The sequence below is a fragment of the Nicotiana tomentosiformis genome, chromosome 2 (assembly GCF_000390325.3).
Source record: "Nicotiana tomentosiformis chromosome 2, ASM39032v3, whole genome shotgun sequence".
NCBI lineage: Eukaryota > Viridiplantae > Streptophyta > Magnoliopsida > Solanales > Solanaceae > Nicotiana > Nicotiana tomentosiformis.
The window spans coordinates 101,876,631-101,893,723 of NC_090813.1; positions in this window are offsets into that span (position 1 = coordinate 101,876,631).

Sequence of the window (17,093 nt, forward strand, 5' to 3'; positions counted from 1 at the left end):
ATCACTGGTCGACAAGTAGCTCAGAGGTCAATCAAAGAAACGCCTATATCATTTTCTAGACTCGAAAAGCTTACTTATTTCGTGTAACGACCCAACCGGTCGTTTTGACTGTTAATGTCATGACCCCAAATTCCCTCCATAGGAGGTCGTGATGGCACCTAGTCTCTAAGACTAGGTAAGCATGTCAATGCGGAATAATCACAAATATCTAAAATAAATAAACTACAATTCAAATAATTAAAACTCCCAAAACCCGGTAGAAATCAGTCACAAACTTCTAAAAATTTATTCTCAATGTTTCTATGTATCAAGGTCTAAAGAAAAATAAGGAAGCAACATAAAATGATAGAAGGGGACTCCGGAGTCTGCGGACGCTGGCAGATATACCTCGAAGTCTCTGTGCACAGGTAACTCACTCACATCTAGACTGGTAAGATGTACCTGGATCTACACAAATAGATGTGCAGAAGCGTAGTATGAGTACACCACAGCGGTACCCAGTAAGTGCCAAGCCTAACCTCGGTAGAGTAGTGACGAGGTCAGGTCAGGCCCTACTGGAGAATAGATAATGACATGGAAAAATGTTTAAACAATTTAATAAGATAAAATGACTATGGAAATGAATCAAATAGTATGTCACATTTAATGACACCAAATAATTGCAAATAATATCTCGTGGAATCAAAACAGAATTCCTTTCAACTTTATGAAAATCACAACAATTAATCGAAGGCAACTATGGCCATAAATCAATATCAACAAGGGCACTACTGAGGTACCGCCTCGTAGTCCCAAATCATAAATAAATTCACAATATTTCATTTTTTTATATCACTACGGGAGCCTTCACAATTTATTTTAAAGAAAACATTTTTTCCGAAATAGCATCCCGCATTTTAGCCATCCTTATCACACCGCATGACTTATAGTAGTTCCCCCTACTAGCCACACGTATCAAGCCACCCTTATCTCACCGTATGCATTTGAATACCCAGATCTTATACCACCGCATGCGTATCAATATCATAATATATCACAATTTTGCACCTCAAGTGCCCAAATATTTCAATTTGCCAAAATAAATCAACGATATTTTCCACAATAGAGAGCTCACGGCTCATGCCAACAAAAATTATCAATAATATTTTTCCACAATAAAGAGCTCACGGCTCCATCACAATGAGTACAAAAATCTTACAAAAATATTCAGGAATAAATAATTTAGCAAAATAATATTTCAAAATCTTTAATACGTTGCTTCAATACCAAATTTAAAATGTCAAATACTTCATATTAATAATATTTAATTTAAATAAAATTAATTTCAAATAATGCACAGAATAAAAGAAACCAAGTTTCAACCAAATAGGTAAAATAATTAGTAGGAAAAGGTCAAGCAAATTTAAAGTATACAAATCAAATCAACGATGGAGAATATAACAAGATTTAATAAATTAATTAATATTCAACAGTGTTCTTCACAATTTAAAAACATAATCCTTCACATTTAATCCGTGTACACACTCGTCACCTCGTGTACACGACTTTCATCACATTACAATTAATACCAATCCGAAGAAAAATTTCTCCCACACAAGGTTAGAGAAGTCACTTACCTCGACTTGCTCCAATTTAACCAAGTGGTATGTTTTTTCCTCGATTTTCCGATTTCGGTCGACTCGTATCTAGCCATAAATAATTCGATACAATCAACAAAAATTATAGAATTAATTCTGTAAGAAAATACTATATTTTTCAATAAAAATCCGAAATTAACTCAAAAATGGCTCGTGGGGCCCACGTCTCGGAACTAGACAAAAGTTTTAAAATCTGAAATCCCATTCAACCACGAGTCTAACCATACCAATTTTATCAAAATCCGACCCCAACTCGACCCTCAAAGCTTCAAATCTTATTTTCAAATCCCTAAGTTCCAACCCCCGATTTACACCTCAAAAACATGTAATATAGTCGGATTATTTGATGATAATTCAATATTATGGAGTAGAAATGATTACAAGGGACTTACCTCAAGTTTTTCCATGAAAACCTTGCTCAAAATCGCCCAACCCGAGCTTGAAATGCCCAAAAAATGGCAAAAGCTCGGAACCCCTCTGTTTTTGTACTGTCCAGGGATTTTTGCATCTGTGCCAACCGCATATGCGGAAAAAGTCTTGCATCTGCGCCTTTGCCCGCATCTGCGCGACTGTTTGCACTCATGCGCAGGCCGCTTCTGAGCGCGTCCCTCTGCATCTGCGCTCACGCAGGTGCGGAATTTCCCTCGCACCTGCGACCATTGCCCCATAGTCCATTTGCGCATCTGCGCTTTCCAGGCTCGCTTCTGCGAGCTCGCACCTGCGATAGAATTTCTGCAGGTGCGAATGCAGCAGAGGGCTGAAACTTTACCTATTTCTTCTATGTTCGAATTTGATCCGTTAGTCATCCGAAACTCACCTGAGGCCCTCCAGGACCTCAACCAAATGTACAAACAAGTCCTAAAACATCATACGAACTTAGTCGAGCCTTCAAATCACATCCAACAACACTAAAACACGAATCACACATAGATTCAAGCCTAATGAACATTGAAATTTCTAATTTCTACAAATGACTTCGGAACCTATCAAATCACGTCCGATTTACCTCGAATTTTGCGCACAAGTGATAAATGACATAACGGAGGTACTTCAATTTTCAGAATCGGATTTCGACCCCGATATCAAAAAGTCAACCACTCGGTCAAACATCCCAAAAATTCAACTTTCGGCATTTCAAGCCTAATTCCACTACGGACTTCCAAATAAAATTCTGATCATGCTCCTAAGTCCAAAATCACCATACGGAGCTGTTGGAATCATCAAAATTCTATTCTGGAGTCGTTTGCACATAATTCAACATCCGGTCACTATTTGAACTTAAACTTTTAACTTTTCATCAAAATTCCATATCTCGTGCTAGGGAACTCGGAATTTGATTTCGAGTATACACCCAAGTCCCAATTCACGATACGGACCTACTGGAACTGTCAAAATACTTATCCGAGTCTGTTTGCTCAAAATGTTGACCAAAGTCAACTTAGTTGAGTTTTAAAGCTCTAATTCATATTTTAATCTATTTATCACATAAAAAGTTTCTAGAACACAGAAGTCGAGGAATGATAAATAGTGCTTTTTGAGGTCTTAGAACACAGACTTAATTATTAAATTTAAAGATGACATTTTGGGTCATCACAGTTAGAACCCTGTTCCCCTAAATAAAACTTCTCGTATGTGTTTTTAATGATTTATGACTTGCGGGAATGATTGGTTCGGGATTTGAAAGTGTGTGAGTTGAAATCGGAACACTTGGTACCTTAAGTTAGCTTTAAATGGACAAGTTTGACTTCGGTCAACATTTTGAGAAAATGACCCCGGAATCGGGATTTGACGGTTCCAATAGGTTCGTATGATGATTTTGGACTTTGGCGTATGTCCGAATCGGGTTTTGGATAACCCGGGAGCGTTTTGACGCTTAATAGTAAAAATCAACTATTTGAAGGTTTAAAATTCTTTAAATTTGGTTTGGAGTAGGATTTTGAGTAATTGAAGTCCGTTTGGAATTCCGAGTTTGGGAATAGTTCCGTATAGTGATTTAAGACTTGCATGCAAATTTCCGTATCATTCCGAGTAGTTTAAGTATATTTAGGCACATTGGAAGTAAATTGAAGAACTTGAAATTCTTATGTTTGAATCAATTTGGTTTAGGGTATGATTCTTAGATTTGATGTTGTTTTACGCGTTACCAGAGTTCGAGCGAGTCCGTTTTATGATTTCAAACCTGTTGGTATGTTCGGGCGGGGTACCGAGTGTTAACCGGACGAGGCTCGGACCAATTTTGGGAAATTGAGCAAGGACTGAAGCTCCCAGCTACGGTCATAATCGCACCTGCGCTTGGGCAGCCGCAGGTGCGAGCTCGCAGGTGCGAAAGAGAGGAGCCTGCCCAGCCTTCGCAGATGCAGAGTAATTTGGTGCACCTGCAAACGCGCAGGTACGAATGTCTTGTGCTCAGAAGCAGAGGGATGCGCAGGTGCGAAGGAATGGGCGCACCTGCACTTGCGCAGAAGCGAGCTCTTCTTCCGCAGGTGCGGAACCAGGAAAAGAGGGAAAATGCGCACTTGCGAGGAATTTCTGCAGGTGCGAAAGCCGCATGTGCGGTACTCCTTCCGCATGTGTGAAATACCTGTCTGGGCAGAACCTTAAAACGGACGTAAACTCAGTCCATTTCTTTCTATTTTTCATCCATTGTTGGGCGATTTCAGAACTTTTGAGAAGGGGGTTTCAACTAGCAATTGAAAAGTAAGTTAATTCCACACCCCTAGAGTTAAATACATAGATTATAGGTAGATTATAACTAGTAAATCTCAGAAATCAAAGATTTAGATGAAAAACCTAGATTTTTATAAAAATGAGATTTTAACCACGAAAATAGTTATGGAATTGGGTAGAAATTATATATTTAAGTTCTTGAGATTATGGGTGACGTTTTCATCCGAAAATTTGCCAAGCACGTGAGCCCGGGGTGAATTTTAGAAATTTTACCATTTTGGATAAGGTAATTTATTTAATAGATAAATTTTGAATCATTTAGCATATATTAATTATTGTGTATAATATTTGGATAGTTTCGGATCTTTCGGCATCAAATCAAGAATTCAACACGACGTGGTAATCAGAAAGTGGACTTTGAGATGAGGTAAGTCTCTTTTCTAATCTTGTGAGGGAAAAATTACCCATAGGGATTAAATTAAATAATTATTGCTAATTGCGGGGGCTACGTACCCACGAAGTGATGAGAGTCCATGTGTAGCTACTATTAATGCTAAAGTCCGGGTAGTTTAGGACTCAAAGCATGAATTACATGTGTACATTGTATTTTTTGTTTAATTAATATTAATTGATATATATGAATATATTGTGAATTGTCAGATAAAGATATTAAAGGATGGAAATCTCATATGCTTGATTTTTTGTTTAAATTAATTAATTGTTAAAAGAAATTGTTCTTCCTCCCGAATTGATCTTTAATAAATATACTTTCTTCCCGGAGGTACATAAGAAAATGTCCTCATTTCTTGTGGAGCGGGCCGAACGCCTCGGCAGGATAGATGCATCTATGGATCGTGTCGCACGTCTCTCGGTAGTGTACATGACACTCTAGATCGGGTCGTACGTCCTCGGCAGAAATCGTGCTTAATAATAATAATTACACGATACCTTAATAGTTTATTTCAGCTTGCGAAGCTAATTGATAAATTGGTGAATCCTTGCAATTTAATGAATTATTATTCCTGCTTGTTAAGGAATTAATTGTTATTCCTATAAATGAGATTAATTGATAAATTAAAAATTATTTGAATTGAAGGAATTTAATTAATATATTGAGAATTGTTGCATTTGAAGGAATTTGATTATTTCTACTGGTTAAATAAATTATTGTAAATTATGTGAATCATGCTGATTTAGATATTCTAGTTTTATTTCAATTATTATTATTGACCCATAGTGAGTGTCAAAGTCGGCTATCTCGTCTCTACCATTTCGAGATTAGGCTTGATACTTATTGGGTACACGTTATTTTTGTACTCATACTGCACTTGCTGCACATTTTATTGTGCGGGTACATATATGTATAGTGGCCTTGTGGGCACAGAGGTGTGGTTTATAATTGTGGGGACATAGGTGAGCTGCATTCTATATTACGATCCGCAGCTAACAAAGTCTCCTTCAGAGTTATTATATTTTCCTGTCTAATTTGTATTCTGGACAGATGTTGTATTTTATTTTAATTCCCTAGTAAATGCTCATGCACTTGTGATACCGAATTTTGGAAATGGTTGTGAATTGTTTAGAAATTTAGTTGCTAAAAATATTTATCATTTACTCTATGAGTTTTATCTTTACAATTTCATTAAATAATTTTTTGTTTCAAAAATACTAAAATGGGTAATTAAGTTAATTGATTATGGTTGGCTTGCCCGACAGTGGTGTCCGGCGGCATCACGGCCTTTTTAAATTTTGGGTCGTGACAACATGGTATCAGAGCACTAGGTTCACTTAGGTCTCACGAGTCATGAGCAAGTCTAGTAGAGTCTTATGGATCAGTACGGAGACGTCTGTGCATATCTTCGAGAGGCTACAGGGCTGATAGGAATACTTCCCTTTTTGATTCCTCATAGTGCGATTCGATTCCTTTTAGGCTTATGCCTACATTTCCTTCCTATTAAATCTTATGCGATGTGAAGCGCTTGTTATAAATTGGGGATCGACAAAATTTTTAATGGTCCTACATATGTAGTGCATGATGCTTCTCCCTGTGTAATTAATTGGGCTATTGTCAACGCCTTGCGGAAGGCCGCTCTATCGTTTCAGTTCAGTATCAATACTACCTAAGGTTTTGAGATTGGGAATTGATTGTTATGACGATTCATGCGTTGTTATCGCATAGTGTTTTTGTAATAGTACAATGTTTATCTATGTGTCAGGGCAGTAAACGACTTGAAAGAAGGTTTTCTCAGTACATGATTCAGAGGTTCCATGTTTTAATTCCAGCAGAGAAAAGGCAATCGGACTATGAATGTTCAGGTTTGGGGTTGATGGAGTAATGAAGCTTGATATTTTTGAGTGTGGTAGAGTTCTCAATTTTGATGTGGTGTCATCTCCTTGTAAAATGCGTTAAGGTTCGCCAGTGTTATGGTTTTCTTCAACTCGCCTTCATGATAGGGTGTTAGGAATTGGTATAGGGGAAGCAGTCGTTAGAGATCTCGGTGTGCAGTGATTCAGGATCGAAGCAACGTTTCTAGTATTGATGTCTCGAGAAGGATGATCATCAGAAAGGTTTAAAGCTGGTAACGAGCTATTGGTTCAAGTGCTACAGAGACGGATTTTGAGTTAAGGCAACAACTAGGCAGCTAAGGATGAGAAAGGACATGTGGAAGGTGACTTGTGGTGGTTAACTTCCTATAAGTCCAAGTATAAGAAAACAGGAGTCGAGTAGTTGCTTAAAGGAGAGGGTTTGACCAAAGTGGGAGAGTGGCAAAGTAGAATATGGGTTACGTGGCAAGATAACTACACGGCTTAAGGAAAGTTTGAAGTGATTTGGGATTCATGGTGGATAGTGACTAGGTCTACGGGTTTAATTTGGAATATTGGCTGCTATATTGAGGAATATTTGGTGTGACAGGAGAGAGCTGCTTGATATGAAGAAGGATACAACATGACTTTGGATTGGAATGTATTGTCGCACCTTTAGCTGATGTCCACGAGGAGTGAATGGACTGATGCAGCTTGTGAATGAGCTTGGACTCAGGATGATCCACTGATTTCATAGTATTTGCACCCAGTGCAGCGGCGTTGGAATATGTTGGCATGTAATTTCCATGGGTAGGTTATCTCTTATGAACAGGTTAGCGGTTGTGTGGTATTTATGAAGCTTCTGCGAAGAATTCTACTGGCTACCCGGTAAGAGATTTAATATGTAAATGTGGCTAGTGGTTCGGAGTATTTATTAAAGGTTAATAGAAGGATTTCGAGAAAATTTGGCGAGTTACATGCGCAGGATCATGTCAACAATGAAGAAAAAGTCTCGGTGGATTCCAAAAATTTTGTAATTGTAGCTTCAAGCTAAGTGGGAGAGCCCCACTGTCTATGATTGGATTGCGTAGTGTCAACTTGTGCGGTTTCTGGTTATCGGTGTATTGGTGGGTCATTGCAGCTAAGTAAAGAAAACATCAATGGTAATTTGAGAAAAGTATTTGGGGAATGTGTGACATATTTGGCTTTATCAATTCATATTCAGGTTTTTGGAAGACTCAGAGTTTATGCTTCGTATAGATGTAATGCACAGGAAAGTGAAACAGTCGGATGTTTCATTGATAAAGTGTCCATGTGCTAGCAGGGCCTTGGAATTGATCATGTTTGGGAACAAGTCAGAGCAAGTGACTCTCAATAACGTTCCTAGTGGATTCAAAAATTTAAAGTGTGGTGTCTAAGGATCTCGAGTCTATAGTATGGTTGAGTATCGAGCTTCTGTAGCAGATTATGAAACGGGGCTTGGAGTACTCTGCGTTATCTTCAGGTTGTGGTGTAGCATTAGAGAAATGGAAGAAAATAACTTCGGATTCATAAAAGAAGTATCAGAATGGATGTATCAGTTGAAGATGTAAAAAGTGCACACAAGAAGAGATATGAGATAATTAGTGGGTTTTAAAATAGAGTGGTCTCATGAAATAAGGTCACTTGGGATGAGTGCGGATTTGAGTTCGTGATGTAATGAATGGAGCTATTATTATTTCTAAGGCAAGTTGAGAATAAATTGAGAAAAGACGGGTCGGCTAACAATGGTTGAATCGGCATGATGGTGGCAATGATCAGTTCCTTCAGCGCATTGAATTATACGTGTGATTTGTGGCGGTACGTGCAAGGCTTGACGGCCGCAATAATTGATTTTATTTGGAGGAATTCAAGTATTATGACATGTTATGTGTAGAGGGATCCCAGAAGAGTTATGGTGGTGTAGACCACTACTTGAGGCCGGTATTTTCTACGAATATGGAAATTCAGTCAGGTGTTGCAATGGTTCTCTTGAAATAAGTTAAGTAGAAGGTTTCTATATGATGAAGTGTTTACCCTATTAGTGGTTCAGGAGTTATGATGGAATTCTTGTACTCCGACGTATTTGTGTGATTAAGTGCACTAAGTAGCATGGAATTCGAAAGTTGAGGATTCAAGATTTTGGTTCGGTGTTGACAAAGATGTCATGAGCTCGGATGAGCAGGAAAAGGATTTAGATGTTTAAAGTAATATGGTATTGTTCTTGGCATCATCTAAGGCCAATGTCAGGTGTAAGAGACCTTGTGCATTGATTTGTGGAGTCTTGATATGCTTTACAACATTAGTGTAACCGGTAGCATGGATGTGCAGACTTGTTACCTGGTGCGGAAGGTCGTGGGAGCGTGTCTCACGGAAAGATTGTGTAAGAGTGACATGTAGTCACTTTATTGAGTGAAGATTGAAACCAAGTATAAATATTGTGGTAATATCGCTGATTCGAGAATTTATGCCTGGAGGGCGCTTGGTTCATTTGGTTGTCGACTGTGGAAGTATTGTTCCTGTTATGATGGCTATTCTTGTATGTTATGGGAAAAATGGTTATTATGGATACTTGAAAGGTTATTAGCCTAGTACGATGCGATCAGAATCGGCTTGAGGTCTGTGGATGGATTTGAATATGAATATGGGCTCTATATCAGGCCGGATGTGTTCATTTCAGCATAACCGCTCCCTATGGAGGAGTATTCAGACATTGGATGTCGTTTCGTCATCGGTTATTTCATGTAATACTATATTGTGCCGTGTGAGTTGCGAAACGGCTTGATAAATTTTTTATGTGTTGAGGTTCCGCATAGCGATGGTGTTATGTGAGCAGGATGGCACTCGAGATTCAGAAAATATATCGCACCTTAGTTGTGCTTGAGTTTTGTAGCATATGGCGATGTCGGTCCTTCCAAGGATGGTATGATGCACTTAGCGTGCTTGTGTCCGATGTTCGGATATTTTGTAAGTAATGAGCATTCTAGCTCAGTAAGTATTTTTTTTTATAGATTCTTTTTTTGTGCGGATCGGGTTGCACGCCGCAATAGTGTGATGTTGAGTACAGTTCCCTATATTCTATTTTGTGTGTTTTGTGTCCCATTTTCTGAGGAAGGCTCATGACACCTTTTCAGTTGTTTAATTAGTCATGTGGGTTGAGTAATCCTTTCCATAGTTTATTTTCCTTATGTATCGCAATCGAGTCTGTAGCTTGTTAGATCATTGTGGCGTCAAATGAGACTTTTTGTCATGTCTTATGTGGCTTATTACCTGAGCAGCTTATACTAAGTGAGACGAGGTTATTGGATCTGGGATCAATACGATCAGATTATATGAAGTATAATAAAGAGTAAATACCATTATTTGGTCCATAATGAGGCAATGGTTCTTGTCAGAAGGAGAAACTCAATAATTTGTTGGCTTAGCAGTTGGTTATTAATTTCTACACATTTCTTCCATCGTGGAAGCAGTTCAAGAGTTGTAACAAGAATTATATGTATCCTGAGATGTGTTGTGAACATTAGATTCGTGGAATTTTGGCTATTGTTATTGGAGGATGATATTATGATCAGGTTAATGGTGCGGTGCATGGTCTAAATTCAACCAAGTTATGCAACCCTATATTGGTGCATCGTGTAGTGATTGATACGGTGTTCGTAGATTGGAAACAGGCATGGTGGAGAATTCTGGATGTTAGAATTGGGCTCTAAGGCTTAATCTCCTAAATAAAGGGGAGAATCTTCAGATTGGCTCGAGCTAATGTGCTCAATTGGGTGTGGTAGCACGGGTAGGTGCTCGAAGTGTTAAACTGTGATTTTGGACAACTCCGGAACAGTCCTTAGCACGTTCGAGGACGAACGTATATTTAAGTGGGAGAAAATGTAACGACCCAACCGGTCGTTTTGACTGTTAGAACCCTGTTCCCCCAAATAAAACTTCTTGTATGTGTTTTTAATGATTTATGACTTGCGGGGATGGTTGGTTCGGGATTTGGAAGTGTGTGAGTTAAAATCGGAACACTTGGTTCCTTAAGTTAGCTTTAAATGGACAAGTTTGACTTCGGTCAACATTTTGAGAAAACGAACTCGGAATCAGGATTTGACGGTTTCAATAGGTTCGTATGATGATTTTGGACTTGGGCGTATGTCCGAATCGGGTTTTGGATAACCCGGGAGCATTTTGATGCTTAATAGTAAAAATCAACTATTTGAAGGTTTAAAATTCTTTAAATTTGGTTTGGAGTAGGATTTTGAGTAATTGAAGTCCGTTTGGAATTCTGAGTTTGGGAATAGTTTCGTCTAGTGATTTAAGACTTGCACGCAAATTGTCATGTCATTCCGAGTAGTTTAAGTATATTTCGGCACATTGGAAGTAAATTGAAGAACTTGAAATTCTTAAGTTTGAATCAATTTGGTTTAGGGTATGATTCTTAGATTTGATGTTATTTTACGCGTTCCGAGAGTTCAAGCGAGTCCGTTTTATGATTTCAAACCTGTTGGTATGTTCGGGCGGGGTCCCGAGTGTTAATAGGACGAGGCTCGGACCAATTTTGGGAAATTGAGCAAGGAATGAAGCTCCCATCTACTGTCATAATCGCACCTGCGCTTGGGCAGCCGAAGGTGCGAGCCACCGATCGCAGGTGCGAAAGAGAGGAGCCTGCCCAGCCATCGCATATGCAGAGTAATTTGGCGCACCTGTGAACGCGCAGGTGCGAAGGTCTTGTGCTCAGAAGCGGAGGGATGCGCAGGTGCGAAGGAATGGGCGCACCTGCACTTGCGCAGAAACGAGCTCTTCTTCCGCAGGTGCGGAACCAGGAAAAGAGGGAAAATGCGCACCTGCGAGGAATTTCCGCAGGTGCGAAAGCCGCATGTGCGGTACTCCTTCCGCATGTGCGAAAAATCTGTCTGGGCAGAACCTTAAAACGGACGAAAACTCAGTCCATTTCTTTCTATATTTCATCCATTGTTGGGAGATTTCAGAACTTTTGAGAAGGGGGTTTCAACTAGAAATTGAAAGGTAAGTTAATTTCACACTCCTTGAGTTAAATACATAGATTATAGGTAGATTATAACTAGTAAATCTTAGAAATCAAAGATTTAGATGAAAAATCTAGATTTTTATAAAAATGAGATTTTAACAACGAAAATAGTTATGTAATTGGGTAGAAATTATATATTTAAGTTCTTGAGATTATGGGTAACGTTTTCATCCAAAAATTTCCAGAATCCGAGCACGTGGGCCCGGGGTGAATTTTTGGAATTTTACCATTTTGGATAAGGTAATTTATTTAATAGATAAATTTCGAATCATTTAGCATATATTAATTATTGTGTATAATATTTGGATAGTTTCGGATCTTTCGGCATCGATTCAAGAATTCAACGCGACGTGGTAATCGAAAAGTGGACTTTGAGATGAGGTAAGTCTCTTGTCTAATCTTGTGAGGGAAAAATTACCCCTTAGGGATTAAATTGAATAATTGTTGCTAATTGCGGGGGCTACGTATGCACGAAGTGACGAGAGTCCGTACGTAGTTACTATTAATGCTAAAGTCCGGGTAGTTTAGGACTCAAAGCATGAATTACATGTGTACATTGTATTTTTTGTTTAATTAATATTAATTGATATATATATATATATATATATATATATATATATATATATATATATATATATATATATATATATATATTGTGAATTGTCAGATAAAGATATTAAAGTATGGAAATCTCATATGCTTGATTTTCTGTTTAAATTAATTAATTGTTAAAAGCTATTGTTCTTCCTCCTGAATTTATCTTTAATAAATATACTCTCTTCCCGGAGGTACATAAGAAAATGTCCTCCTTTCATGTGGAGCGCGCCGAATGCCTCGGCAGTATAGATGTATCTATGGATCGTGACGCACGTCCCTCGGCAGTGTACACGACACTCTGGATCGAGCCGTACGTCCTCGGTAGAAATCGTGCCTAATAATAATAATTGCACGATACCTTAATAGTTTATTTAAGCTTGTGAAGCTAATTGATAAATTGGAGAATCCTTGGAATTTAATAAATTATTATTCCTGCTTGTTAAGGAATTAATTGTTATTCCTATAAATGAGATTAATTGATAAATTGGAAATTATTTGAATTGAAGGAATTTAATTATTTCTGCTGGGTAAATAAATTATTGTAAATTATGTGAATCATGCTGATTTAGATATTCTAGTTTTATTTCAATTATTATTATTGACCCATAGTGAGTGTCAAAGTCGGCTATCTCGTCTATACCACTTCGAGATTAGGCTTGATACTTACTCGGTAAATGTTATTTTCGTACTCATAATGCACTTGCTGCACATTTTATTGTGCATGTACATATATGTATAGTGGCCTTGTGGGGGCAGAGGTGTGGTTAATAATTGTGGGGACATAGGTAAGCTGCATTCTATATTACGATCCGCAGCTAACAAAGTCTCCTTCAGAGTTATTATATTTTTCTGTCTAATTTGTATTCTGGATAGATGTTGTATTTTATTTTAATTCCCTAGTAAATGCTCATGCACTTGTGACACCGGGTTTTGGGAATGGTTGTGAATTGTTTAGAAATTTAGTTGCTAAAAATATTTATCATTTACTCTATGAGTTTTATCTTTACAATTTCATTAAAGAAATTTTTATTTCAAAAATACTAAAATGGGTAATTAAGTTAATTGATTATGGTTGGCTTACCTGACAGTGGTGTCCGACGCCATCACGGCCTTTTTGGATTTTGGGTCGTGACATTTCGCTTCAACTCATACACAGGGAAAGTTCTAGACTAGAAAGGGACGACACATAGTACAACCAAATATCTCACCTCACACAATGCACATGACTACTCTGGATGGCTCAGACTCGACTATCAAGTTAAGGCAACTAAGAGCAGTCATAATATAATTCAATCGCATAGGATGTACATAATAGGAGTCAAAAGATGAGCCCAAGTGTTAAAATAAGTCACATATACGCTCGAGGCATATAGTCACAAGAATCAAGAAGAAAGTACTCAACACAAATTCTCCAACTCTAAGTCCCGATATAAAACATGTCAAAAGGCATAGATACTCAAGTTCTTCCCATTCCATTATCAGTTCAAAACAACCAATGGAAAGAAAAAATAAATCTTTTTGTATTTTTCTTTAGACTTTATACCCTCAAGAAAACTATCTACGAAGTCCATCGTTAGGAAAAGTCCAAAACCTTTTGAAAATTCTACTTTAAAAAAATTACTACCCGTTTCAAAGAGTCATCCCTTGGAAAAGAACCGTAGTCATAAGAAAAACCAAGAGGGATTATTTCTACCTAATTTTATTTTTCAATTTTTTTCAAGACATATAAATTAACACAACTAAACTAGCATAGGAATCCACCCAAACAGTCTCTTCACCCCACACTTAAAATTGTGCATTGTCCCCAATGCACATCCATAAATACAATAGGGTAAAAGAAACTCCCTAGTAAGCCATAGGCTGAATCATTAGCAGCTCATGGGATACTCAGACTTCTCTCATACTTGATTCTTTGTGCGGGCACCTCACACTTAGTTTTCACCATCTTACTTGCTTTGCTTTCTTCCAATGGCTTTGCTTCCCATGCTCCTAGAAAATAAAAAAGAGACACTACAAAAAAAATTAAATATAAAAAAAAGCAGTAAAGTTGCGTTGCCTCCCAACAAGCACTTGATTTAACGTTGCGGCATGACGCGAATCACTTTTTGCCTCCACCTCGATCTTATGAATTGAATCTCAAGTTTTACTTCAAGTTTTTGGTTATGCTCTAAGGGTGGTGGAACAAATCTAACTGCCCCGAGAAAATAATGTAGAAATCTTCTCTTCCTAGCCTTTACATGAGATATGTAATCCTGACTTTCTGGCAAGAAGAATTCCAGAATGTAGGCACCTTGTTCCTCATTCCTTGACTCCTCAATTAGGTCGGATGGCTCTATTTCCATATCATTATCCAAACACAATGTGGAAAAATGCTTGGAGTGTGGACCAATGCGCTCAACTATATGAACCTTGGTATTGTCAACAAACCTCAACACCAATGACACTAGAGTCAACTAAATATGTATCCTCAATGTCCTTGGTTGACTCCAGCATCTCTTCTACAACATCGACATCTTCAAATTTTAGCTGGTTAGAGTGTTGGTGTTCTACTTTGGACCCCTCCATTGGCACCTCAATTTCTGTCCCTAATGCACGCAACTCCTGGCTATTATCCATAATATTAACATGTTGAGCATTAAAAGTTTCAGCTAGTTGACTCACTTTAGCCTCAAAGTTGCGAATAGTTGCATCTTGCCTTTGTATCCGCAGATGTGTCTCATTATTGTTTTCCACAAGGCACCTTAGCATATCCTTGATCTCTTTCAGGTTGTCATCCCCGGGTTCTTTGTTCCTGTTAACCTCACAAGAAAAAGTAGAACCAACATAGTAAGGGGTTGGGGGAGGATAAGAAATATAAGCACAACCATAAAAGTGACCATCTTGACCACCACACATATCACACATTACACACATAAGATTGAGTTGGCATGCACTTAACTCTCTCTCGAAAATATTTTGATTATTTTGACATGGGTGGTTTTCCTCCACAATATGTATAAGAATGATCAAAAGTAGAATTTTCAACATCAAAAATCTCATAGTTCCAAGATGCCATGTCTCACAAATCAAAAATAAAAAAACATTCAAACTTGACACCAAGCAATACTTACAACTACAACTACAACGTTATTTCCCCAGCAACGGCGCCAAAATTTGATCACACCCAACTCTAGTCCTAAAAAAGATAAGTGGTCGCTGCAAATATAATCTGGTCTAAGAGTCCGGAGTCGAATCCCACAGAGAACTAAGGTTTAGCTACAACTATTCACTATCACCAAGAAGACAAGCTTGAAAAATTCCTAAGTTATCAATATTAAGATTCTTATGTCTAACTAATTAACTAACAAATTAAAATAGTAAATAGCAACTAAAGATATTAAGGGTTGGAGACAAGATTAAGGAGGTCTAGAGTTATAATTGTTCCAATTGTCTGAATCCTTCCTGCTATGTTTTCTATAATTTCGCCTAATTATTCTCTACTGATCGTGAGCACTTCAGGTGTCGTAATTCTCTCCCGAGCAACTACAATAATTTACTAGATATATTCTCCCAAACTATGCTAGCTGGCACTATCTTACCGCTCACTATGACCATGTCAAGGCTTTGTTATTCCTAAATTCATCTTTAAACATGTCGTATTGATTCATCATATACGTTGGGAGTGACGTTGTTCAACAACTACCTAAATATGTACCCTTTCCTAAGCAATACATAATATATAAGCACAATCAATTGATGGTCATTCAATCAACAGAAATAAGCACGTAGTTGAACAAGTAAGAAATTCAAAGGCTAAATTATATTCAAACTTAATAAGAATTCATCCTCCAAAAGGTTCCATCAAAATCTTAAATAATAAATTAGCTACTCATAGTAGTATGCGAAAATACAACACTAAATTTCATAAACAACAATAGAAAGCAGGAAGAAGAACGGAAAAACTCGTGGTTGAATCTTCCTCCTTGCTCCTAGTGTATTCTTGCCTCCAATGGTGTTGTGTAACCCTAAAATAGTGTCACCTCCTCTAAAATTCTGTAAAAATCATGTTTAGTGTGTATTTATATGACCTAGGTAGGGTGGAGGGCCGTCCAATACAATCCAATCTCGGATAGGAGAGATGGAATCCGTGTCTGCCTTTGCGCATCTCGCGCCCATGGACGCAGACTCAGCTTTTGCAATTTTCCAGTTCGCTAAGCGATCCATGCCTTCGCTTCACTTCGTTGTTTTGTGCCTTCAGTTTTCTCCTTTTTCGCGTCCGTTTTCGTTCCACTCACGAGATTGGACGAGCTCCCAATTCTTTCTATCTCTTCCTTTTTGTGTCAAATTGTTATCTTTTGATCATTTATAATCTAAACTCGTTCCTACACATAAGAAACACATAATTGGCATATTTCACTTGAAAAATCACGCAATCTCCCGCGACTCACACAAGAATTAATATGCAACTATACTCAAAATTATGCACTTTTCATCATTTATCAAATACCGAGACAGATCAATGGGAGACCAAAGAGGGAGAGGAGAACAAACGAATTCATAGACGAATCCTTGATTTGAAATATATGGATTCGAAATTTATTATTTATACATATTAGTGAAATTTTAATATATATATTGGGTCTGAGCCAAAGCTATTAAATTTCAATAATATACTCTTCATCTGCCCTTAAATGAATATGTCAGGTTCATATTGTAATGGCATTTCAGAAAATTGAGGAGTTAACTTGCACGAGCGTACTGTCACGACCGAAATTAGGAGCCGAGACCCAATGAGCCCTCCCACTTCAAGTACTCAAGTGAGTTACTTACTAATTTTTTCTAATATTATTATT